Source organism: Delphinus delphis, chromosome 2 (genome assembly GCF_949987515.2).
Source record: "Delphinus delphis chromosome 2, mDelDel1.2, whole genome shotgun sequence".
NCBI lineage: Eukaryota > Metazoa > Chordata > Mammalia > Artiodactyla > Delphinidae > Delphinus > Delphinus delphis.
The window spans coordinates 4,511,765-4,539,140 of record NC_082684.1 but is presented as its reverse complement, the minus strand read 5'-3'; positions in this window follow the sequence as shown (position 1 = coordinate 4,539,140).

The window sequence follows — 27,376 nt, the reverse complement described above, 5'->3', positions numbered from 1 at the left end:
CACAGGCTCCGGACACGCAGGCTCAGCGGCCACGGCTCACGGGCCCAGCCGCTCCACGGCATGTGGGCTCTTCCCGGACTGGGGCACGAACCCGCGTCCCCTGCATCGGCAGGCGGACTCTCAACCACTGTGCCACCAGGGAAGCCCCCAGCTGTTAATCTTATTGAAGACCCCTTGTACATTTTAAGTAGATTTTTCTTGCTACTTCCAATATGTTTTTTCTGGTTTTGACTCTTGTCAGTTTGACTATAATGGGTTTAGGTGTGGATCTCTTTGAGTTTAATCTACTTGGATTTTGTTGAGCTTCTTGGATGAGTATATAAATATTTTCACCCACCTTGGGAAGCTTTTGGTCACTATGCTTTCCAGTGTTTCTTTCTGTCTCATTCTCTCTTTCGTCATATTTTGGGACTCCCATTGTGAATGTATTGGTACAAGTGATGAGCTCTCTCTTTTACTCTCTCTTGCACCAGTGACCTCTAGATTGCCACATCCAATGATCAACATTAGCATTTTAATTTTTATCTCAGCAGCATTCCACATAATTTATCACTCCCTCCTTCTTTTTAAAAATAGCTTTGTTGGGATATGATTTGCATACCATAAAATTTATCCCTTTAAGATGTTCAGTGGTCTTTAATGTATTGAGAGATAAGTGCAACCAGCACCATAGTCAATTTTTATCACCTCCAAAAGAAACTCTGTGTTCTTTAGCTATGGTCCTCCTACTCTCCCATTACTCCTTCTACTCCCACCCACAGACCTAAGCAATCATGAATCCATTTTCTCTCTCTATGGATTTTCCTATTGTGGACATTTCATATATATGGACCCCTATAATCTGTGGTCTTTTGTGACTGATTTCTTTCACTTAGCATAACGTCTTCAAGGTTCATTCACGATGTAGTATGTATCAGTGTTTCTTTTCTCTGCGTGGTCAAATAATATCCCATTGTACTGCTACACCACATTTGGGTTATTTCCACCATGGGCTATTTCAAGTGCTTATCAGGTACATGATTTGCAAATATTTTCCCCATTGTGTGAACTTTCTTTTTACTCTTTTGCTGGTGTCCTTTGCAGCATAAAAGCTTTTAATTTTGATGAAATCCGCTATATACCTATTTTTTTTCTTTTATGGCTCTTTCCTTTGGTATCATAGCTAATAATTCATTGCCAAACTGAAGGTCATGAGGATTTACCCCTATGTTTTCTTCTGGAGTTTTATAGTTTTTGCTCTTACATTTAGGTGTTTGATCCATTTTGAGTTAGCTTTTGTATATGGTGTGAGGTAAGAGTACAACTTCATCCTTTTGCACGTGGCTATCCAGTTGTCTCAGCACCATTTGTTGAAAAGACTATTCTTTCTCTGTTGGATGACCTTGGCACTCATGTCAAAAATCAGTTTACCATAAACACATTGGTTTATTTCTGGACTTTGAATTGAATTCCATTAATCTATATACCTATCCTTATTCCAGAACCACATGTAATGATTATTGTTGTTTTGTAGTAAGATTTTTAAAAATAAACTTATTTTTTATTTATTTATTTTTGGCTGCGTTGGGTCTCTGTTGCTGCATGCGGGCTTTCTCTAGGTGCAGCGAGCAGGGGTTACTTTTTGTTGTGGTGCGCGGGCTTCTCACTGCAGTGGCTTCTCTTGCCGCAGAGCATGGGCTCTAGGTGAGTGGGCTTCAGTAGTTGTGGCACGTGGGCTCAGTAGTTGTGTCTTTCAGGCTCTAGAGTGCAGGCTCAGTAGTTGTGGCGCACTGGCTTAGTTGCTCTGCGGCATGTGGGATCTTCCTGCACCAGGGATCCAACCCGTGTCCCCTTTATTGGCAGGAGGATTCCCAACCACTGTGCCACCAGGGAAGTCCCTGTAGTAAGTTGTTTTTTTTTTTTTTTTTTTTTTTTTGCGGTACGCGGGCCTCTCACTGTTGTGGCCTCTCCCATTCAGAGCACAGGCTCCGGACGCGCAGGCTCAGCGGTCATGGCTCACGGGCCCAGCCGCTCCGCGGCATGTGGGATCTTCCCAGACCGGGGCACGAACGCGTGTCCCCTTAATCGGCAGGCGGACTCTCAACCACTGCGCCACCAGGGAAGCCCTGTAGTAAGTTTTGAAATTAGGAAATGTGCGTCTTCCTACTTTGTTCTTCTTTTTAAAGATTGTTTTGGCTACTTTGTATTCTGAGTCCCTTGCATTGCATATGCATTTTAGATCCAGTTTGTCAGTTTTTACAAAGAAGTCAGCCGGGATTTGGACATGGGTTGTGTTGCACCCACAGATCAATTTGGGGAGTATAGCCACCTTGACAATATTAAGACTTCCAATCCACGAACATAGGATTTTTAAAAATTTATTTAGAGCTACCTTAGTTTCTTCCAGCAATGTTTTATAGTTTTCAGAGTATAAGTTTTGCACTTTTCTTGGTAACCTTGTCCACAAGTACTTCATTCTTTTTTATGCTATTGTAAATGGATTTGTTTTCTTAATTTCCTTTTTGGATTGTTTATTGCAAGTATAGAGAAATACAATTGATTTTTTATATATTGATCTTGGGTGCTACAACCTTGCTGTGCTAGTTTATAGATTCTAATACTTTTTAAAATGCGTTCCTTAGAGTTTTCTATATGCAAGATCATGTCTGCTGCAAATAGAGATAGTCTTACTTCTTCTTACTATGCCTTTTATTTCTTTGTTAATTGCCAAGACTAGAACTTCTAGTACAGTGTTGAAAAAAAAGGATGGGAACAGACATTCTTGTGTTGGTCCTGATCTTTTGGGAAAGGGACAAAGGATTTCATCATTAAGCGCAATGTTAGCTGTGGGGTTTTCACAGATGCCCTTCATCAGTTTGAAGACGTTCCCATCTACTGCTTTTTTGTTGAGTGTTTGTATGATGATGGGTGCTGGATTTTGTCATGTGCTTTTTCATGCATTCTGAGTTGATTGTGTGGTTTGGAGGGGTTTTTTTTAATTCTATTGATGTGTATTATATTAATTAATTGATTTTTGAATGTTAAGTCAACTTTGCATTCAGGGGATAAATCCCCCTTGGTCATGTTGTACATTTCTTTACGTGTTGCTGGATTTGATTTGAAAGTATTTTGTTATGGATTTTTGCACGTATATTCATAACAGATATTGATCTGTAGTTTTCTCTCCTTGTGATGTCTTTTTCTGGTTTGGGCATCAGGGTAATGTTGGCCTGATAGAACGATTTGGGAAGTGTTTCCTCCTCTTCTATTTTTTGAAAGAGTTTGGGAAGAATTGGTATCAATTCTTTTAAAATTGTTTCGTTCCTGATTCTTTCTTACGCGAGTACAAATTTGTTGTTGAATTTCTCTAGTGAAATTTTCATTTCAGGTATTATACTTTTAAACTCCAGACTTTCTTTTTTTTTTTCTTTAATTTAATTCTTTAAACATAGTTTTAAAAGTTCTTTGAACATATTTACCCTAACTGATTTAAATTGTTTGTCTCCTAAATCCAACATATGGGTCACCACAGGGACGATTGCTGTTGGTTTCTTTTTTCCCCTGTGTATGGACTATATTTTCCTGTTTCATTGCCTGGGACATAATTTTTTGTTGAAAACTGGAAATTTTAAATAGCAATTTGTAACAATTCTGTCATCAGCTCCTCTCCCTCCAGGGATCCGTGTTGTTGTTGGGGTTTTTTGAGTGTGTTTGTTTGCTTTTGTTTTCCTGTTTCTGCCTATTTGTTTAGTGGCTTTCCTGGGCTAACTCTGTATTCCCTGTGGTGTGCAGCCACTGAGTTCTCCGCTTACTTTTTCTTCTTTTTTAAGTTCTTGTTTATATTTTAAAGCCTGGCTTCCTAGGGTTCACCCTGTGTCAGTATAATGTAGTGCTCAGCCAGTGATCGATCAGATTTCCTTAACTGCCTTGACTATAAGTTTTCCATCCTTTGTCAAGATTATCTGTGAGTGAAGGTAACTTTCAAGCTTCAGGTGGTTTAAACATTGTTCCTAGTTTTTACTTCCTGCTTGGGCAGGGCCTCAAGGTCAGGCAGAGGTGAGTGACAGGGTCTTTGCTTTTTCCGTGTCTTTCCTGGGTATGCATATAGCCCTGTGCATTCGCACAACATTTTAGAGACTCAGGAATATGTTGGAACTCTTCAAAGTTCCCTTGGCTTTTCTAGTTCTCCAGGTCTTCCTTTTAAATTTTTGACCAGGCTCTTGTTTGTGCCAACTGAAACCACAGCCTCCGGCAACTGTGATGTTACCAGCAGATTCCTGTTTTTTTTTTCAGTAACACCCAGGGCATAGGGCTTTATTCACAGAGCTGAGCTCACAGTCAAATCAAAGAGTAACAACGTCCTGGGAATAGATTTTCCTGTAAATTCTAGTTCCAGGTCAAACTAATGACTGTGCTCTAGGTCTGAGCCTTTCAACAGAACTACACTACTGAACTGGAAAAGGAGCACGTACCAGAACAGCCCCAAATTTGAAATGCCACAGACTCGCTATTCTTACTGAGGTTCAGTAGTTTTTCCTGAATAGGTACTTTTCAATTTGTTCTCTGCCTATAGTCAATTTCTATCATTCCAAAATTGTTGGATTTTATTGCTTACAAGACTTTTTATTGCTTTTGAGGGAGGGTATGTACACTGAGTTCCTTGCCCTGCCATGCTTAGCGTAGGCTTTTAAAAAAAATTTATTTTATTGAAGTATAGTTGATTTATCATGTTGTGTTCATTTCTGCTGTACAGCGAAGTGATTCAGTTATACACACATATATATATTCTTTTTCATATTCTTTTCCATCATGGTTTATCACATGATATTGAATATAGTTCCCTGTGCGCTACACTAGGACCTTGTCGTTTATCCATTCTGTACATAATACTTTGCACCTGCTAATCCCCAACTCCCAATCCTTCCCTCCCCCACCCCCACCCCCCAGCCCACCCACTTGGTAACCACAAGTCTGTTCTCTATGTCTGTGATTCTGTTTCTGTGTTGTAGATATGTTCATTTGTGTCATTTCTTAGAGCCCACATATAAGTGATATCACGTGATAATTGTCTTTCCCTGTCTGACTTATTTCACTTAGTATGATAATCTCTAGGTCCATCCATGTTGCCGCAGATGACATTATTTCATTCTTTTTTTCATGGCTGAGTAGCATTCCATATATATTTATATACATCTTCCATATATATATATACATTCCATATATATATATATACATTCCATATATATATATATACATTCCATATATATATATACATTCCATATATATATACATATATATACATTCCATATATATATATATATATACATTCCATATATATATACATTCCATATATATATATATATTCCATATATATATACATTCCATATATATATACATTCCATATATATATATATACATTCCATATATATATATATATACATCCCATATATATATATATATATATATATATATATATATATACACACACATCTTCTTTATCCATTCATCCATTGATGGACACGCATGCTGTTTCCATGTCTTGGCTCTTGTAAACAGTGCTGCTATGAACTTAGGGGTACATGTATCTCTTTGAATTATAGTTTTGTCTGGATATACTTAGCGTAGGCTTTTGAGTCTCATTGTGTTGCTCTATTTATCCATGGTTTGTTTCTATTTTGCATAGCAGTCCATCTTACGGATATATCTCAATTTGCTTGTGAATTTACTGGTCGAATGGTATTTGTGTCATTTCCAATTTTTAGTGACTGAATAAAGTCACCACAAACTCTTACATACAGGTTTTTACGTGACCATGCATTTTCATTACCCCTGGATAAATACCTGCGAGCTGGGTTTCCAGGTTGTGTGGTAAGCATATGTTTAAAGTTGTAAGAAACTGCTAAACTCTTGCAAAGTGGTTGTAACATTTTTCATTCCAATCAGCAAAACTGAGAGGTCCAGTTGCTTCACACCCTCTCCATCGTCGAGGCATGAGGGTGTTTTTTTTTTTCTTTTAAACATTGTAGCCATTCTAACAAATGCACAGTGGCATAAGATTGTGGTTTTAAATTGCATTTACCTAATGCTCAGTGATGCTGAGTATCTTTCCCTGTACTTATTTGTCATCCATATATCTTCTCTGTTGAAGTGTACCTGTTCAAATCTTTTGCACATTAAAAAATATGTTTTTGGAGTTTTGAGAGTCTTTATATTTTTGGGATATAAGGCTTTTATGAAAAATGTGCTTATCAAATATTTCCTCCTATCTGTGGCTTGTTTTTTAATATTAATAACAGTCTGAAACACTAGAATTTTTAATTTTGAGGTAGCCCAATCTATTAATTTTATTCTTTTATGCGTTGTGCTTTTGGTGTCGTATAAAAGAAATCTTTGATAAAATCAAGGAAGGCCATAAAGATTTTTTCCTATATTTTCTTCTAAAAGTTTTATAGCTTCAGGTTTTACATTTAGGTCCAGGATCCATTTTGAGTTATTTTTTGTATAAGGTATGCAGTATGAGACAGGGTTCATCATTCACATTTGGATGTCCAGTTATTCCATCATCACTGAAAAGACAATTTTTTCTCCATTGAATTGCCTTTACACCTACATCATAATTGGCCAGATGGGTGAGTTTATTCCTAGAGTCTCCATTCTTCTTCACGGATCTATATGCCTATCATTTCACCAACCCCGCACTGTCTTAATTACTGTAGTTTATAATAAATCTTGAGATCAGGTAGTGTAAATCCTCCAACTTTGTTCTTCATTTTCAAAATGATTTTGGCTTTTCTAGTTTCTTTGCTTTTCCATACAAATATTAGAATAAGCCTGTGGATATGTAGAATATATACTTTGGAGATTTACAGATCAATCTGGGGAGATTTGAAGTCTTAACAGTAATTGGTCTTCTAATCAATTGACATTATTTATGTGCTTCCATCAGTGCTTTGGAGTTTTTATGTGCAGATCTGGCGCATATCCTGTTAGCTTTCTACCTGAGTATTTTATTTTGGGTTGATATTGTTAATTATGCTGTTTTAAAATTTTCTCAATTTCCATACACTGGTATATAAAAATACTATTGATTTTTGTATATTGACCTCACAACCTGCAATCTTAGTAAATGCACTTAGCTCTAGGAGCTTGGTTGGAGATTCTTTGACATAGACAAGTATGTGGTCAAAAAATACATACTTTTCTATTTTCACTCAACCTGTATATCTGCTATATTTTATTGTCTCTCTGCACTGGGTTGGACCTCCAGTACCTGCTGAAAAGAAATTATGAGGGTGGCTTCGTTCTCTATTTCAGAGGGGAAACATTCAATCTTTTTCATGATTAAGTGTGAGATTAGCTGTGGACAACTAATCTTCTCTTATGCCCATCCAGTTTATATCTCAGGTTAGATACTTATATTTTTCAATTCTAGAATTTCCTTTTATTCTTTTTTGAATAGTTTTCTTTGCTCTTCTGATGTTCTGTATTTGTTTCCTCTTTATGGACATAGTTTTCCTTAAGGTCAAGATCATGTTCCTAATAATTTTTTAAATGTTTGTTTACTAATTCCATATTTTGGGGTCTATTTTTACTAATGGTTTATGAATCCTGTCTTTCCTCTTTCGTTAAATTCTGGACATTATGGTGCTATTTCACCAAACGTCTGGTTTTGTTGTCTCCTTCATTTAAAATGTTGAGTTGTGTTTCAGTCAGTAGTTAATTTTCTTGTGGACAAGCTTGTTCTTTGCAAGACATTTCTAAACTGTGTAGCCTTTCCTCTTGGGCTGGTTTAGTCCTACTTTTAAAGTGTGGCCTTTCCAGTATCTCCAGTCCGGCCAATTGAAACGTGAACATCTCCCAGCCCCATGTGATCTCTGGAGACTGTCCAGCCCACATCTGCCCAGAATGATTCCCCACCCAGCCTCAGGGAGCCTTGCTCGGCACGTGGACAGCTTAGTATTCAGAGACCCAGAGGGATTCCTCTTCAGATTCCTGGAGCTCCTTTTCTACACAGAGCCCCTCTTTCCTGAACTGATGCTGCCAGTTCCAGCGGCCCCAGTAGCCCTGACCTGCAATCCTGTCCTTCTCATCAACATGAGACCACCATGTCCAATTCAATGCCCTCTTCCTTGTGCCGTAGATCAGACCTGAAAGGGATTCTAAGCAGAAAGCCAGCTCACCTCATTCTTTGTTTCTTTCAGGGATCACGGTTCGTCCTTGCTTACTGACCAGAAAACCACTGTAATAGTTCCCTAGGGCTGCTGCAACAAAGCACCACAAACTCAGTGGCTTACAACGACAGAAATGTTGTCTCTTACGGCTCTGGAGGCCGGACGTCCAGAATGGTTTCACGGAGCCACGACCAAGGTGTGTGCAGACTGGGGGCTCTTGGGGAGAATTGGTATCCTTGCCTCTCCAGCTTCTAGAGCTGCGTTCCTTAGCTCGTGCCCCTCCCTCCGCCTTCAGAGCCAGCATCGTAGCATCTCACTTCAGTGGACACATTGCTTTCTTGTGCTGTATCAAGTCTTCCTTTCATGAGGACACTTATGGTTTCATTTAGCAGCCCATGGCTGGGAAATGTCTGTCCAGTGAGTGCCCGTTTCCCGTGACGTGACCACGGGGGTCTGAAGTGAATCGAAGACGACATATGTTCCTTTCAGTCTTGTTGACCCCTCTCCAGTTACCACCCCAGGTCCCCCTGACCCCCGCCGTCTCCTGGTCATTGTAACAGCCTCCTTGCTGGCCTCCCTCCAGCTTCTGGCCACCTATGGTTCACCTTCCAGCCATCGCACTCTCTCAGAACCGTTTTCCGAAGCCTGTGGCCCTCTGGACATCTGGCCTGCCACTCCAGGCCATGCAGGAGCTGCCAGTCCCAAGACGGAGGCCCGTTTACCTCCTGGGCTCAAGGTCAGCCACCCAGGGCATGGCCAGGCCCTGCCCTCACCTGCCATCTCCCTTGCCTGCGAGCACCTGCTGCCTTTTTCTGCGGGACCCACGCCTCTCCACGGCCGGGTCTGCACTCCCTCGTCAGCGTCTTAGAGGACACATCCCCCAGATCTGAGACCAACTGCCTATTGGTTCCTCCTCCACTGCCAGGAGCCCTCAAGGGCTTATTTCTGGGTCCCTGGGCTCCACGCCTAGAGGCCTGGAGCAGGGGCCTGGGGCTACTTGCAGGTGTAGGAAGGAAGGGAGAGATTAAAAAAGAGGAGAAGGAGGGGAGATGGGGGAGCCCATCCAAGGAAGCTGGACTCCCTCTGGCCTCATCTGGTCCTGCAAGGAGGGCAGGAACTTGGGGTGGGCAGGAGGGAGGCCACCAAACCCGGACCCCTCCCCTCCGTGCACCTCTGAATGCAGGATGGCGGTACAGGGTTCCTGCGTGGACGGGGTGTGCAGAGCTGAGCAGGGCGCCCAGGTTCCAGGCCTGGCCCTGCTGCACACCCACTGTGCGGTCGGCAATAGCACCCTACCCCTCTGTCTGGGGCCTCGGTCTCCCCGGGATGAGCGGGGGTGTGCCCAGACACCCACTGGCTGGGACACCCCAAGTCCAGACTCTCCAGCCTAACATCTGCCCTTTCATCTCTTTTCCGGATGGAGAGAAGCTCCTAGGGTTAGATCCTTTGGATCAGAACCAGTTCCGAATGCTCAGAGAGCTTCTCTCCTTGCCTCCCTGAGCCTCAGGTTTCTCGCCTGTAAGGTGGACATAACCCTTGCACCAGAGAAAGTCCTGGCTGCCTGGCCTGATTCCTTCTTTCCTCCCTCCCTCTCCTCCTATCCTCTTCCCCTTCCCACTCTTCCTCTTTCTCTCCCTCTCTCCCCCTCTCTCCCTCTTTCTTTCTTTTTCAAGGAGGTAATGCGGGTATTTAATTGAGGGGACCTGACTGTAAACACAAAAGTTCGGGGTGTCAGCGACGCTCCCCGCCTCCCGGCCATTGTCCCACCCCATTCTCTGCCTCCCTGAGCGCCATCCACTGGGGTCTGAGTTGGCCTCTCCTGGTGGACAGGAGGACTCTGGCCCCTGAGCCCTGGGCTCGGACACCGCCATCAGGTAGAAGAACTGTAGACAGGAAAGGCGACCAACACTCAGAGCAGGGACGGCCTTGCCCAGGGCGCACAGGGAAGCCTGGGCAGACCCGGGGTCCTGATTGCTCCTGACACCTGGGCCCCCAGGGCTCACCGATCTCCCCAGGAGGAGAGGGGCTGCTGCCACTCCAGGGTGGGCAAGAGGCTGTGTGAGCAGGGCAGCGGGGACCGGGAAGGATGGCGCCCTCACGGCAGCGTGGTGCTTGCCTCTTCCACCTCAAACCACGGGGAGGACTCTGCGGCGGCCAGGCTGCCTCCTCTGAGCCCTCGGCCGGGGGTTCCGACGGAGGGGAGGCCAGATTGAGGCTGGGGGGCGGGAGGAGAGTGAGTCACGAGAAGGGAGCGAGCCCAGGGCAGCTATAACACCTGCCACAGAGTGTGGAGGGGATGCCGGCCAGGTACCGGCAGGGCCCGCGGGGACACGGCCCTGGGCTCTCTGCCCCGGGCTCCTCGAGGCTGAGGGACAAGCCACTGGCCTGCTCGCCCTCAGGGTCCCTGCCTCCCTCCCCTTTGCCCTCCGTGGCTGCACCCTATCCTCCCTCATCACCCCCTACACCTCCGCCTGGCTCCGTTTCCTGGGGCGTTAATCACCCGCCAGTGGACACTGAACTGAAACCTGTGGGGCCCTCACTCAGCGCCCCTGCCCTGGGGACCTCGCCCCACGCTCCAAGCTGCGCAGCCACGGGATGGATGGCCGGCTGGCCGGACGGACAGCCAGGAGGTGGGCTTTCAAAGAAACAGCAAATCAGTTCTGCTGCGGCCATGGCTTTGCCAGCCCCAAAGAAAACAACCTCCTTTGTGAAAGATGTCTGGAACACGGATGGGGCTCTCCTCCCTCTCGTGTGCCGCCCTCTTAGCACCAGCTCCTGGGCACACGCTCACGTGTTTCAGAACTCACTCAGCGTTACAGCTATGTGCGACAGCTTGGTGCCAGGGCCAGCGAGCAGGGCCAAGTCCTTTCGGCCTTAAGTGACCCTGGAACTCAAGGCTCCCCTTCCAGGGTCTGTCGTTGGAGGGGAAGGGCAGTGGGTCTTGCTTGGGGGCAGGGGGCACCCAAAGCAGGGAGACACTCTGTTCACCTGCGTAGGTGCCGTCCCAAGAGCAGGGCCTCGGGAAGCAGGATTCAGACTGGCCCAGGCCTCCCCACGGGGGAAGGATGGGAGATCTTAGGCCTGGTGGTGGAACTCGCAGGCTCCACACGCAGACTCCCCACAGGAGGTGAAAGACTCGCCTCCCAGGGCTGGATTCCTAGAGAGGCCACCAGCCCCCTCCCGACACTTCTCAGGGTTCTGTCAGGAGACTTGGTGGACAGGTGAGCTGGGCACACGGAGGCCTGGGGGCCTGGCACAGGACTAGAACCCTCTCCAGCTCCCAGCAGCCTTACTGTGAGCAGTAAGCAGAGACCAGGTCGCCCCACCCCCATCTCATGGAGAGACGCTGATGAATGCTGGAACATTCTTCCTTGGAGGAGGCCAAACATGTCCCTCTGGTACTTCACACAGAGCAGTCATAGGCTTTTTTCTCCCTTTTTTTTAGCTGGAAGGGATCTTGTACACCATCTGCTTAATCTGCCTCATTTCAAAGATGGAGAAACTGAGGCCCAGAGAAGGGCAGTGGTCACACAGCAGCAAGGCAGTCCCAGACCCGTTAAAGAGCCTGACCTCTACCTTCACCCACGGGCCCTCCCTCTGCTCCCGGAGACAGCCTAGCTGGCAAAGGGGGCGGGACCTCTCCCCCAGCTCCTCTCCCCGGGCCTGAGGGGGCCAGTTCCTCTCCAGTTCCTACTCACCCTGTTTCTGGCAAGCTCACCCTCCTGGCCATCCTCACTCAGGCACCTCCAAAAACATCTCAGCAGCCCTCTGACCACCAGAGCTGCCTCCCTGGGCCCCGCCACCCTCAGGGGGCCCTTGCTGGGTGTTGGGGGGCACCAGTCACCTCCAGTGGCACCTGTGAGCCCCTCCAGGTCCTCCTGTCACCCTTGTTCCCCCAAACCCCGAGCTGACGTTTACCTTGGTCGGGGCTGGCTCTTCACATCCTAATGGCTATTTCCTATTGGCTCGTGTGCCAGGACACCTGCTGCCCCGTCCTGCGTCCCAGGGGAGACTAGAGACCATCTCGGGATGAACCCACAGCTGAACATAATGGGAACCACCCTGCCTTGCTCTGCATGAGAGGTCATGGTGAACAGCCCCCGTCCCATGAGAGCAGATGAAGAGGCCAGAGAACTTGGGGTCACGGGCTTTTCCTTGTATCCCATGGGAAAGTGAGAAGAGGAAGCTGTCATGGCCTCTTCGCACAATTGACGGCAAATGAGAAGCACTCCTGGGCGTCTTTATCTTGGGCCTGGCTGGGGAAGTGGCTGGGGAAGGGAGGTGGGGGGAGCGGAAAGGCCTGGAGGTGGCCAAGCCAATGGTTGGGTTGCCCGCCCACGGCGGGTGGGCCAGCTCTGTTTCCAGGGCCCGGGAGGACCTGTGACGGTGGCTCATGCCTCAGGGTCCCCGTCTTCTGTCCCTGACAGAGAGCTGTCTCAAATCAGCAAGATTCAGACTCTTAATTTAATTTTATTAATATATTGTTTTCTGTGGAATTCCCTAGTCCTTTAAAAAAAAAAAGGTTTTAGAATTGAAGTACAATTTACTTGCAGTAAAAAAGATCTCAAGTGAACAGCTTGACGAGTTTGGAAAACGAATACACCCATGTAACTAACACACAAATCAAGACAGAACGTTTCTGTCACCCTGGAAAGTTCCCTCTTTCCTTTCCAGCCAAGACACTCCTCCTCTCCAGAGGCAATCACTGTCCTGCTTCCTGTCACCGTAGGTTGGTTTTAGCCCCTCTAGAGCTTCACAGGACTACACGCATTCATCTGTTTGCTTCTGTCTTCTCTCACTTGGCAAACTGTTCATTCATGTTGTTGTGTGTAATATTTCCTATTATTGCTTAATGGTATTTCTTTGTACGAATACAGCATATCCAGTTATCCTGATGATGGGCATTTGGGTTGTTTCCTGGGAGTATTATGAACAAATATGCCGCTGTGAACATTTGCATAATCCTTTTGTGGATACGTGTTTTTACTTCTCTTGGATAAATACCCCAAACTGGAATTGCTAGGTCATAGGGAAGCTGTATGGTTAACTTTATACGAAACCACCAAGCAAATTTCCAAAGTGGTTTTACCATTTGATTCTCCCACAGACATGAATGAAAGTTCCAGGTACCCTGTGTCCTTGCAAACAGTTGCGACTATTAGCCTTATTCTTGTTCATGTTTGTCATTCTGCAGGGTGTACAGGGGTATCTCGTTGTGGTTTCAGTTTGTATTTCCTTGATGAAAGCTCTAATGTACATTTTCATGTGTTAATTGCCATTTGAATACCTTCTTTTGTGAAGTGTCTGTTTGAATCTTTTGCTCATTTAAAACAGTTTTCTCTTTACTATTGAATTGTAGAAGTTATTAGTATATTCTGGATACATTTCTATTTCCAGACATACGTATTGCAAATACTTCCTGCCCATTTGTGTCTTTCTTTTTCATTTTTTTTTTAACACTGTCTTTTTTGATAACTTTTAAAGGTTGATATAAAATTGTGGGGCTAGTACCAGGGGCTCCTTTATACGCTTCACCCAAATTCATGAGCTGTTTACATTTTATTGCATTCGCTCAGTTTTTCTTACCTTTCTCCTTTTCCTTTTTTTTAAAAAATAAATTTATTTATTTATTTATTTTTGGCTGCATTGGGTCTTCGTTGCTGCGCGCAGGCTTTCTCTAGTTGCAGCAAGCGGGGGCTACTCTTCGTTGTGGTGCGCAGGCTTCTCGTTGCGGTGGCTTCTCTTGGTGTGGAGCACGGGCTGCAGGCGTGCAGGCTTCAGTAGTTGTGGCTCGCGGGCTCTAGAGCGCAGGCTCAGTAGTTGTGGCACACGGGCTTAGTTGCTCCGCGGCATGTAGGATCTTCCCGGACCAGGGCACGAACCCGTGTCCCCTGCATTGGCAGGCGGATTCTTAACCACTGTGCCACCAGGAAGTCCCTCTCCTTTTCCTTTCAAGTTTCTAGGAATGTGCACACACACGTGCACATTCATGTGTGTTTATATGAATATGCATATGCATAAAGATATAGAAGAATATATCATATTATAAACATGTAAACACACACAGATAGGTGTGTGTGCATTTTTCCCTGAAACATTTGTGGGGAAGTTGGGGATATCATGACCCCTTTAGTACACAGTGTGTGTGTCCCAAGGACAAGGCATTATTTTGCACATCCACAAAACAAAAAACTTTTGGGACTTCCCTGGTGGTCCAGTGGGTAAGGCTCCATGCTCCCAGTGCAGGGGGCCTGGGTTCGATCCCTGGTCAGGGACTAGATCCTGCACACATGCTGCAACTAAAGACCCCTCATGCTGCAACTAAGACTGGCACAGCCAAAATAAATAACTAAATAAATAACATTTAAAACATCCTCTGGAAAATGCCTCCCGGTGGAGGATTTAAAAAAATAAAAAACTTTGACACCAATACAATTCTATTATCCAATCCACAACCTATATTCACATTTCAGTATTGTTACAATATGTCCATGGCAGCTACATTGTGACAAGTCCAGGATCCAGTGCTGGATGGTGGAGAGAACTCGGGTGGTGTCTTTTTAGTCTTCCTTCCTCTGGACTAGTTTCTCAGCCTCTTTTGATCATTCATGTCCTTGGTGCTTTAAAGAGCGCAGGTCACTTATTTTGTGGAATGTCTCTCGGTTAGGGATCACCCGACACTTCCTCATGGGTAGATTCCAATCACGCGCTTTGGGTGGGTATTATTGAAGAGATGTGTCTTCAGTGCATGACAGCAGACGGCGAGAGTTGTTAGTTTGATATTAGTGATGTTCACTTTGACCTCACTGTGAAGTTGGCATTTGCTGTAAAGTTATGATCTTCCGTCTTATTTATAAGTAGTTTGTGGGGAGACTGTTAGCTCAGGCTGCCATAACAGGGTGGATTAAACAACAAAAGTGTATTTTCTCATAGTCGTGGAGCCTAGAAGTCAAGATCAAGGTGTGGACAGGTTGGTTTTTCTGGAGGCTCCTCTCGCTGTGTTGCAGGCGGCCACCTCCTCCTGTGTCTTCAAGGGCCCTTCCTCTGTGCACACATCACTGGTGAATCTTCCTCTTCTTGTAAGGATACAAGTCCTATGGGATTAGGACCCCACCCATATGACCTCACTGAACCTTAGGGTCCCCTTTAAAGCAGTCACATTCTAAGGTACTGGGGGTGAGGGCTTCAACATATGGGTTTTGGAGGGACACAATGCACTCAATAACAGAAATACTTTGAAACTCTGTAAATATCCTGTTCCTCATTAAGCTTCAGTAGTTTTAGCATGTGTTGATTTTCTAATTTCATCTTTCCTTTTATACTTACTAGTTGGCTTTCTTCTGAGGGAAGAGCTTTCCCTTCCCCATGTTTATTTATTTACTTATTCATGTTTTGACTAGCTCTGTGTATTTTTATTCTATTTAATGGATTATAACCCATTTCTATTGTTATTTACTTTTGTGCTCTAATTGTCCTAACTTTGTCCAGTAGAGGCTCCTTTAAGCTGGTTCCTCTGTCTTTTTGACATGTGCCTATGGTTTTTTTTTTTTTTTTTTTTTGCTCTATTTTTTAGAGCAGATTTAGGTTCACAGCAAAACTGAGCAGAAAGTATAGGGATTCCCCATATGCCCCCTGCCGACTGCCCCACAGAACCTCCCCACCAGCACACATGTTCATGATTTTTTGAGGACTTCTTCAGAATATTTATGCTTGTTCTCATTCCTTAGTCCCTTCAGACTTCTGTTATGTCCAAGTCTTGGAGTTGTTTTCTGTAGGGTGTATGTGTGTTTGGGTGTGGGGGGGGAGGTGTGTCTTTCAGTAGGGTATTACTACACCATGCCCAAAAGCAGAAATCCTACATCTTTCTTTTGTCAGCTGAACTGATGATTTTTGCCTCTGAGTTGGAGGGTTGAATCCATCTGCAGTCAGTAAAATGATTGATATGGTCGGGTTCAAGTCAGCTGTCTTGACACTTGTTTTCTATTTTTTCCTCCTTAATTTATTCCTTTGTTTTTCCCTGCCTTCTTTGGGTTAATTGGTTAATTTTTATATCTATTTCATTTCCTTTAATGGGTTTTCAGCTATACTTCTTTCTGTTATTCTTTTTTTTTCTTATTAGTCATCAATTTTATACACATTAGTGTATACATGTCAATACCAATCGCCCAATTCATCACACCACCATCCCCACCCCACCATGGTATTCCCCCCTTGGTGTCCATACGTTTGTTCTCTACATCTGTGTCTCAACTTCTGCCCTGCAAACTGGTTCATCTGTACCATTTTTCAAGGTTCCACATACATGCGTTAATATATGATATTTGTTTTTCTCTTTCTGACATACTTCACTCTGTATGACAGACTCTAGATCCATCCACGTCTCAACAAATGACCCAGTTTCGTTCCTCTTTATGGCTGAGTAATATTCCATTGTATATATGTACCACAACTTATTTATCCATTCGTCTGTCGATAGGCATTTAGGTTGCTTCCATATCCTGGCTATTGTAAATAGAGCTGCAATGAACATTGTGGTACATGACTCTTTTTGAATTATGGTTTTCTCAGGGTATATGCCCAGTAGTGGGATTGCTGGATCGTATGGTAATTCTATTTTTAGTTTTTTAAGGAACCTCCATACTGTTCTCCATAGTGGCTGTATCAAGTTACATTCCCACCAACAGTGCAGGAAGGTTCCCTTTTCTCCACACCCTCTCCAGCATTTGTTGTTTGTAGATTTTCTGATGATGCCCATTCTAACTGGTGTGAGGTGACACCTCACTGTAGTTTTGATTTGCATTTCTCTAATGATTAGTGATGTTGAGCAGCTTTTCATGTGCTTCTTGGCCATCTGTATGTCTTCTTTGGAGAAATGTCTATTTAGGTCTTCTGCCCATTTTTGGATTGGGTTGTTTGTTTCTTTAATATTGAGCTGCATGAGCTGTTTATATATTTTGGAGACTAATCCTTTGTCCATTGATTCTTTTGTGAATATTTTCTCCCATTCTGAGGGTTGTCTTTTTGTCTTGTTTATGGTTTCCTTTGCTGTACAAAAGCTTTGAAGTTTCATTAGGTCCCATTTGTTTATTTCTGTTTTTATTTCCATTACTCTAGGAGGTGGATCAAAAAAGATCTTGCTGTGATTTATGTCAAAGAGTGTTCTTCCTATGTTTTCCTCTAAGAGTTTTATAGTGTCCAGTCTTACACTTAGGTCTCTAATCCATTTTCAGTTTATTTTTTTGTATGGTGTTAGGAAGTGTTCTAATTTCATTCTTTTACATGTAGCTGTCCAGTTTTTCCAGAACCACTTGTTGAAGAGACTGTCTTTTCTCCATTGTATATCTTTGCTTCCTTGGTCATAGATTAGTTGACCATAGGTGCATGGGTTTATCTCTGGGCTTTCTATCTTGTTCCATTGATCTATGTTTCTGTTTTTGTGTCAGTACCATATTGTCTTGATTACTGTAGCTTTGTAGTATAGTCTGAAGTCAGGGAGTTTGATTCCTCCAGCTCCATTTTTTTCCATCAAGACTGCTTTGGCTATTAGGGATCTTTTGTATCTCCATACAAATTTTAAGATGATTTGTTCCAGTTCTGTAAAAATGCCATTGGTAATTTGTTAGGGATTGCATTGAATCTGTAGATTGCTTTAGGTAGTATAGTCATTTTCACAATATTGATTCTTGCAATCCAAGAACATGGTAGATCTTTCCATCTGTTGGTATCATCTTTAATGTCTTTCATCAGTGTCTTATAGTTTTCTACATAGAGGTCTTTTGTTTCCCTAGGTAGGTTTATTCCTAGGTATTTTATTCTTTTTGTTGCAATGGTAAATGGGAGTGTTTCCATAATTTCTCTTTCAGATTTTTCATCATTAGTGTATAGGAATGCAACAGATTTCTGTGCATTAATTTTGTATCCTGCAACTTTACCAAATTCATTGCTTAGCTCTAGTAGTTTTCTGGTGGCATTTTTAGGATTCTCTATGTATAGTATCATATCATCTGCAAACAGTGACAGCTTTACTTCTTCTTTTCCAATTTGTAATCCTTTTACTTCTTTTTCTTCTCTGATTGCCATGGCTGGGACTTCCAAAACTATGTTGAATAATAGTGGTGAGAGTGGACATTCTTGTCTCGTTCCTGATCTTAGAGGAAATGCTTTCAGTTTTTCATCATTGAGAATGATGTTTGCTGTGAGTTTGTCATATATGGCCTTTATTATGTTGAGGTAGGTTCCTTCTATGCCAACTTTCTGGAGAGTTTTTATCATAAATGGGTGTTGAATTTTGTCAAAAGCTTTTTCTGCATCTATTGAGATGATCATATGGTTTTTATTCTTCAATTTGTTAATATGGTGTATCACATTGATGGATTTGTGTATATTGAAGAATCCTTGCACCCCTGGGATAAATCCCACTTGATCACAGTGTATGATCCTTTTAATGTGTTGTTGGATTCTGTTTGCTAGTATTTTGTTGAGGATTTTTGCAACTATATTCATCAGTGATATTGGTCTGTAATTTTTTTTTTTTTGTAGTATCTTTGTCTGGTTTTGGTATCAGGGTGATGGTGGCCTCATAGAATGAGTTTGGGAGTGTTCCTTCCTCTGCAATTTTTGGAAGAGTTTGAGAAGGATGGGTGTTAGCTCTTCTCTAAATGTTTGATAGAATTCACGTGTGAAGCCATCTGGTCCTGGACTTTTGTTTGTTGGAAGATTTTTAATCACAGTTTCAATTTCATTACTTGTGATTGGTCTATTCACATTTTCTGTTTCTTCCTGGTTCAGTCTTGGAAGGTTATACCTTTCTAAGAATTGGTCCATTTCTTCCAGGTTGTCCATTTTACTGGCATAGAGCTGCTTGTAGTAGTCTCTTAGGATGCTTTGTATTTCTGCATTGTCTGTTGTAACTTCTCCTTTTTCATTTCTAATTCTATTGATTTGAGTCCTCTCCCTCTTTTTCTTGATGAATCTGGCTAATGGTTTATCAATTTTTTTTATCTTCTCAAAGAACCAGCTTTTAGTTTTATTGATCTTTGCTGTTGTTTTCTTTGTTTCTATTTCATTTATTTCTGCTCTAATCTTTATGATTTCTTTCCTGCTGCTAACTTTGCGTTTTGTTTGTTCTTCTTTCTCTAGTTCCTTTAGGTGTAAGTTTACATTGTTTACTTGAGATTTTTCTTATTTCTTGAGGTAGGCTTGTATAGCTATAAACTTCCCTCTTAGACTGCTTTTGCTGCATCCCATAGGTTTTGGATCATCGTGTTTCCATTGTCATTTGTCTGTAGGTATTTTTTAATTTCCTCTTTGATTTCTTCAGTAATCTCTTGGTTATTTAGTAATGTATTGTTTAGCCTCCATGTGTTTGTGTTTTTTCGTTTTTTTTCCCTGTTAACTGATTTCTAATCTCATAGCCTTGTGATCAGAAAAGATGCTTGATATGATTTCAATTTTTTTAAAATTTATTGAGGCTTGATTTGTGGCCCAAGATGTGATCTATCCTGGAGAATGTTCCGTGTGCACTTGAGAAGAAAGTGTAATCTGCTGTGTTTGGATGGAATTTCCTATAAATATCAGTTAAATCTATCTGGTCTATTGTGTCATTTAAAGCTTCTGTTTCCTTATTTATTTTCATTTTGGGTGATCTGTCCATTGGTGTAAGTGAGGTGTTAAAGTCCCCCACTATTATTGTGTTACTGTCGATTCCCTCTTTTATAGCTGTTAGCAGTTGCCTTATGTTTTGAGGTCCTCCTATGTTGGCTGCATATATATTTATAATTGTTATATCTTCTTCTTGGATTGATCCCTTGATCATTATGTAGTGTCCTTCCTTGTCTCTTGTAACATTCTTTATTTTCAAGTCTATTTTATCTGATATGAGTATAGATACTCCAGCTTTCTTTTGAGTTCCATTGGCATGGAATATCTTTTTCCATCCCCTCACTTTCAGTCTGTATGTGTCCCTAGGTCTGAAGTGGGTCTCTTGTAGACAGCATATATATGGATCTTGTTTTTGTATCCATTCATCAAGCCTGTGTCTTTTGGTTGGAGCATTTAATCCATTCACGTTTAAGGTAATTATCAATATGTATGTTCCTATGACCATTTTCTTAATTGTTTTGGGTTTGTTTTTGTAGATCCTTTTCTTCTCTTCTGTTTCCCACTTAGAGAAGTTCCTTTAGCATTTGTTGTAGAACTGGTTTGGTGGTGCTGAATTCTCTTAGCTTTTGCTTGTCTGTAAAGCTTTTGATTTCTACATCGAATCTGAATGAGATCCTTGCCGGGTAGAGTAATCTTGGTTGTAGGTTCTTTCCTTTCATCACTTTAAGTATATCATGCCACTCCCTTCTGGCTTGTAGAGTTTCTGCTGAGAAATCAGCTGTTAACCTTATGGGAGTTCCCTTGTATGTTATTTGTCATTTTTCCCTTGCTGCTTTCAATAATTTTTCTTTGTCTTTAATTTTTGCCAATTTGATTACTATGTGTCTCAGTGTGTTTCTCCTCGGGTTTATCCTGTATGGGACTCACTGTGCTTCCTGGACTTGGGTGGCTATTTCTTGTCCCATGTTAGGGAAGTTTTTGACTATAATCTCTTCAAATATTTTCTCTGGTCCTTTCTCTCTCTCTTCTCCTTCTGGGACCCCTATAATGTGAATGTTGTTGCATTTAATGTTGTCCCAGAGGTCTCTTAGGCTGTCTTCATTTCTTTTCATTCTTTTTTCTTTATTCTGTTCTACAGCAGTGAATTCCACCATTCTGTCTTCCAGGTCACTTATCCATTCTTCTGTGTCAGTTTTTCTGCTATTGATTCCTTCTAGTGTACTTTTCATTTCAGTTATTGTATTGTTCATCTCTGTTTGTTTGTTCTTTAATTCTTCTAGGTCTTTGTTAAACATTTCTTGCACCTTCTTGATCTTTGCCTCCATTGTTTTTCCGAGGTCCTGGATCATCTTCACTATCATTATTCTGAATTCTTTTTCTGGAAGGTTGCCTATCTCTGCTTCATTTAGTTGTTTTTCTGAGGTTTTATCTTGTTTCTTCATCTGGTACATAGTCCTCTGTCTCTTCATCTTGTCTATCTTTCTGTGAATGTGGTTTTTGTTCCACAGGCTGCAGGATTGTAGCTCTTCTTGCTTCTGCTCTCTGCCCTCTGGTGGATGAGGCTATCTAAGAGGCTTGATGGGAGGGACTCCTTTCTGTTATTCTTACTTGCTTCTCTGGGGTCATACGTATTATTAACCCATTATAGTCCAGTTTGAAGGAAAGATATCTCACATATAACATAAAATGCTTACAGCAATATAATTCCATTTATGCCCTGCAATCGTTTGGACTACTATTGTCATAATTTTTGCTACTACAAGTGTTTTAAGCCTTATTGTTTATCCAGTAAATAATTGTCTTTTAAGGAATTAGAAAAATAGCTTTTTTATATTTACTTACATAGTAACCATTGTCAATGCCCTACATTCCTCTCTGAAGGTCAGAATTTCCTTCTGTTATCATTTGTCTTCAGTCTAAAGAATTTCCCTTAGCATTTCTTACAGTGTAAGTCTGTTGGCAAGGGATTCTCTTGGGTGTCATTTGCCTGAGAATGTCATTATTTCTCCTTATTTTTAAAAGACATTTTAACTGAACACAGAATTCTAGAATGACTTTTTTTTCCTTCAGCACTTTAACAATGTTGTTCTGTTATCTAGGACCTCTTTTTTTCTAATGAGAAGTCAGTTAATGCTTTCTTTGTTCTCCATGTATATACCTCCATGTTCTCCAGGTATCTCCATGCCTTTTTTCTTTCACTACTTTTATGACATTTCCTTTTATCTTTAGTTTTCACAAGTTTTACTATGGTACACCTGGATGTGGTTTCCTTTTCATTTGCTCTCTTTCAGCCCACTGAGAATCTTAGTTAATGCTTTCAATTAAATTTTGAATTTTTTACTACTATTATTTAAAATATTTTTTCTGCCCCATTTGACTTTCATTTTCTCCTAGGACTTCGATCACAGAAATATTAGGTTGCTCGAAATCATTCCTCAGTTTGTTGAAGCTCTGTCCCATGTTTTAAAAATCTTATTCTCTCCACGTTTCAGTTTGGTTAGTTTCTATTGACCTGTTTGCAAGTTCACTAATGCTTTCTTCTGCAGTGTCCAGTCTGGCACACAACACATTTTTCACTTCAGCTATTGTATTTTCCAGTTCTAAAATTTTCATTTGATTCTTCTTTAGAGTTTCTGTTTCCCTCTTGATATTTCCCATCACAGTGGGAATATATATACAATCAATCCATCTTTTCCTGTAAATTTTAAAAAACATATCTATAATACTTATTTTAAAGTTCTTGTCAAGTAATTCTGACAGTTCGGTCATCTGTCAGTTTGCTTCTTCTGACCAATTTTTTCTTTTGATTATGGGTCACATTTTCTTGCTTCTTTGCATGTTTAGTAATTTTAAATTAAATAATGGACATTGTGGCTGATATATCGTAGAGGCTCTGGATTCTGCTGTTATCCCCTGAAGAATGTTGCCTTTTGTTCTAGTGTCAACCAAATTACCAGCAATCACCTTGACCTTGTGGAAGTTTGGGTTTAGGCTTTGAGAGGGCACATTTATTGCAGTTTTCTCTTAGTCCTACAGTGCCACCCTAAGTTCTAGGACACATGATCCTTATGCCTAAGGCATATCCCTTCTTTGGCTTCAGTTGAAGGACTAACACTGCAGAAACTGAACTTCAAATTCTGTATCCCTTGAACTGAGCAGCCAATTAAATTTCTGCTCTCATTTTAAAGGCTGATAGTGTTGCTTTTCATGATATTTTTGGAGTGTACCCCTGTGCATGTACAATATATGAGTCAGCCAAGAGGCATTTGTATGCAGATTTCAGGGTATCTTCTTCCACCCCTGTGCTCTCTCTTTTCCTGGATTTCCTCCCGCACTTTCTAGCTTCTCCAGTTTCTCTGAATTCAGACCTTGACTCCTCAGCCTCTTTAAACTGTCACTTTCTTCTTTATCTCTATTCCTGTGTGCCATATAAACTGGAGAGTGCCTCCAGGGCAAAAGCCCATTACATGTCTCATCTACTGCTTCCCTTGTTTTAAGTGTCCTATTCTTTCAAGTTTAAGCCCATTGTTGATTGTTCTTAAGTGTCTTCAAATAGTTGTTTTTATGTTTTGTCCAGAGTGTAATTATTGTCAGGAGAAATCATGGTCTGTTATAAGCTACCCCACCATTATTGGACTACTCAGACTTCTAATTTTACTTTAACTTAAAAATATTATCATAGACTCATTGGAAATTGCAAAAACAGTACCTAGAGTTCAATATATCGTTCTCCCAGCTTCCCTTAATTATGATAGCTTTAGTGCAATATCAAAAAAAGGAAACTGATGTTGGTACAATATTTTTAATTAGACCACAGACCTTACTTAGTTTCCATCTCCATTTATGTGTGTGTGTGTGTGTGTGTGTGGTTCTATGCACTGTGATCCCTTATATAATTCATATAACCATTTTTCACACAAAGAAGCTCTCTTGCACTATCCCTTTATATTCTCACAACCCCATCCATTCTTGTCCCTGAGAAACCATTAATGTGTTCTCGATTTCTATATTGTTGTCATTTTAATAATGCTATGTAAGTGTAATTACACAGTGTGTGAGATTTTTCAGGTTGACTTTTTGCACTGAGCGCAACATCCTTGAGATCCATCCAAGCTGTTGTATGTACCAACAATTGGTTCCTCTCTTTTCTTCTTAAGTTTTTGAATTTTTAAAAATAAACGTAATTTTAAACAGTTTTAGATATACAGAATTATTCCAAATGTAGTACAAAGAGTTCCCATATATCCCACACCCAGTTCCTCATATTATTCACATTTTACATTAGTATGGCAATTTGCCACAATTAATGAGCCAATGTTGATATGTTTTTATTAACTAGAGTCCATATATTATTCAGATTTCCTTACTTTTCCCTTAACGTCCTTATTCTGTTCCAGGATCCCACCCAGGACTCCACATTACATTTAGATGTCGTGTCTCCTTAGGCTTCTCTTGGTTGTGATAGTGTCCAAATAAAACTTCCTTTTATTTTATTATTGAGAGTTTTGAGGAGTACTTGTCAGGTATTTTGTAGAATGTTCCAAAATGGGGATTTGTCTGATGTCTTTCTCATGATTAGAATGGGATAAAGTGTCTTGGGGAGGAAGACCACAGAGTAAAGTGACATTCTTATCATATCGTATCAAGGGCACGTACTATCAATATACCTTATCATTGTTGATGTTGACCTTGATCACCTGGCTTGGGGTCATGTTTCTCAGGTTTCTTCCCTATGGACTTACTCTTTTGATCTCCCCAACATACTGTCCTCTTTGGAAGAAAGTCACTATGGGCAGCCCATACTTGAGGAATGGAAGATGTGTCCCCCTTCCTGAGAGCTGAATGTCTAAACAATTATTTGGAATTCTCCTGCACAGGAGATCGTTTATATTCAGCCATCCATCCATCCATCCATTCATTCATTCATTCATTCATGTCAGTATGGACTCATGGATTTAAGCTTATAATCTAATACTACGTTTTTATTTTATTACATTGGGAGCTCTTTGAATTGGCTGCTTTATCCCCTTGACATATATCAAGTCATTGTGACTTTTCTCATTTGGTTTGATTTTTAAGCACTTTCTTACTTTCTGGCACTATAGGATGCTCCAGGCACATCTTGTACTTCCTCAGCTCAGTCCTATAATCAGCCATTTTTCCAAGAAGTTCTGGTTCCTTTTTCTGGATAATGTTACTAGATAGAAACATCTGGGTACAAGATGTGCTCATTGCTACTGGAGACTCATTGCTTCTCAGCCCTCTGAGCCAATAGAGCAAGGAGATGTGTTTGCTTATATCAATACTAACTCATGTATATGCACATCTATACATATCTCTATATGGAACCATCTGTGTTTATATTACACTAAGCACAGTTCACACTGATGTCTCCAACTCTACTGTATTAGCACATAGATCATTCTAGACTCCTCCCCTTATTCATACGTAACTTCTCACTCAGACAACGAGAAATTTGGTTCCTACTATCTGCCATCTATTTCTTAATTGTTCAATTTCAGTGTACATGCATAGTGGTTTCACAATTGTTTACCTACACATCCCCTATAGGAAACAGCTCCTTGAAGTAGAATATCATGCTTACATGAATTCTTTTGCCTTCAGTCTTACAGATTCCACTATTTTCAAAGTTACTTACTCCCATTCCATTCCCTTCAGTGAGGTCATGTCATACATTTGTAATATATTTAGATTATTCTGTCACAGTCTGCGCTTTATCCTGAGATGCCTCAACCCCTAAATGATTTTTTAATTTGCATATATTACAGTTTGTGCTATAAAGTTCTATGGGTTTCAATCCAAAAATGGGCAGAAGACCTAAATAGACATTTCTCCAAAGAAGACATACAGATGGCCAAGAAGCACATGAAAAGCTGCTCAACATCACTAACTATTAGAGAAATGCAAACCAAAACTACAATGAGGTGTCACCTCACACCAGTCAGAATGGCCATCATCAGAAAATCTACAAACAACAAATGCTGGAGAGGGTGTGGAGAAAAGGGAACCCTCTTGCACTGTTAGTGGGAATGTAAATTGATACAGCCACTATGGAGAACAGTATGGACGTTCTTTAAAAAACTAAAAATAGAACTACCATGTGACCCAGCAATCCCACTACTGGGCATATACCCTGAGAAAACCATAATTCAAAAAGAGTCATGTACCAAAATGTTAATTGCAGCTCTGTTTACAATAGCCAGGACATGGAAGCAACCTAAGTGTCCATCATCCAATGAATGGATAAAGAAGATGTGGCACATATATACAATGGAATATTACTCAGCCATAAAAAGAAACGAAATTGAGCTGTTTGTAGTGAGGTGGATGGACCTAGAGTCTGTCATACGGAGTGAAGTAAGTCAGAAAGAGAAAAACAAATACCATATGCTAACTCATATATATGGAATCTAAAAAAAAAAAAAAAAGTTCTACCTAGAGGCAGGACAGGAATAAAGACGCAGATGTAGAGAATGGACTTGAGGACACAGGGAGGGGGAAGGGTAATCTGGGATGAAGTTAGAGAGTGGTATGGACATATATACACTACCAAACGTGAAATAGATAGCTAGTGGGAAGCAGCCGCATAGCACAGGGAGATCAGCTCGGTGTTTTGTGACCACCTAGAGGGGTGGGATAGGGAGGGTGGGAGGGAGATGCAAGAGGGAGGAGATATGGGGATACATGTATATGTATAGCTGATTCACTTTGTTATAAACCAGAAACTAACACACCATTGTAAAGCAATTATGCTCCAATAAAGATGTTAAAAGAAAAATTTCTACAGGTTTGACAAATGTATAGTGTCACGTATCCACCATTACAATACAATACAAAATATTTTCACTACCCTAAAACATCCCCTGTGCTTCACCCATTTAACCCCTCCCCCCAACCTCTTAGCAACCACGGATTTTTCAACATCTCTATAGTTTTGTCTTTCCCAGAATATCATATAATTGGAACCCTACAGTATGTAGCCTTTTTAAACAGGCTCCTTTCACTTAACAGTATGCTAAACAGTATGCTAGACAGAATTCTTTCCATCCATGTCTTTTTGTGACTCAGTAGATCATTTCTTTTTATTGTTGAATAATATTCCGTTGTGCGGATGAACCACAGCTTGTTTATCCATCCTCCTGGGAAAGACACCTTGGTGGCTTCCAGTTTTGGGCAGTTATGAATAAAGTTTCTATCAACATCTATATGCAGGTTTTTGTGTGGACATACATTTTCAACTCGGTTGGGTAAATCCTGAGGATTTTAAGGGCTCCTATGGCAAGACTATGTTTAACTTTGTAAGAAACTGTCAAACTGTCTTCTTAAGTGGCTGTGCCAGTTTGCATTCTGACCAGCAACACATGAGATTTCCCGTTGTTCTGCACCCTCAGCAGCAATCAGGTGTTGGATTTTAGGCAACCCAGTGGGTACGTTGGTATCTCATTGTTGTTTTCCTTTGCAAGTCCCTAAGGACACAAGATTTTGAGCACCTTTCATATGTTTGTTTACTATGTGTGTATCTTCTTTGATGAGGAGTCACTTCAGATCCTTTTTCTATTTTTTATGGAGATTGTTTGTTTTCCTGTTTTTGAATTTTAAGAGTC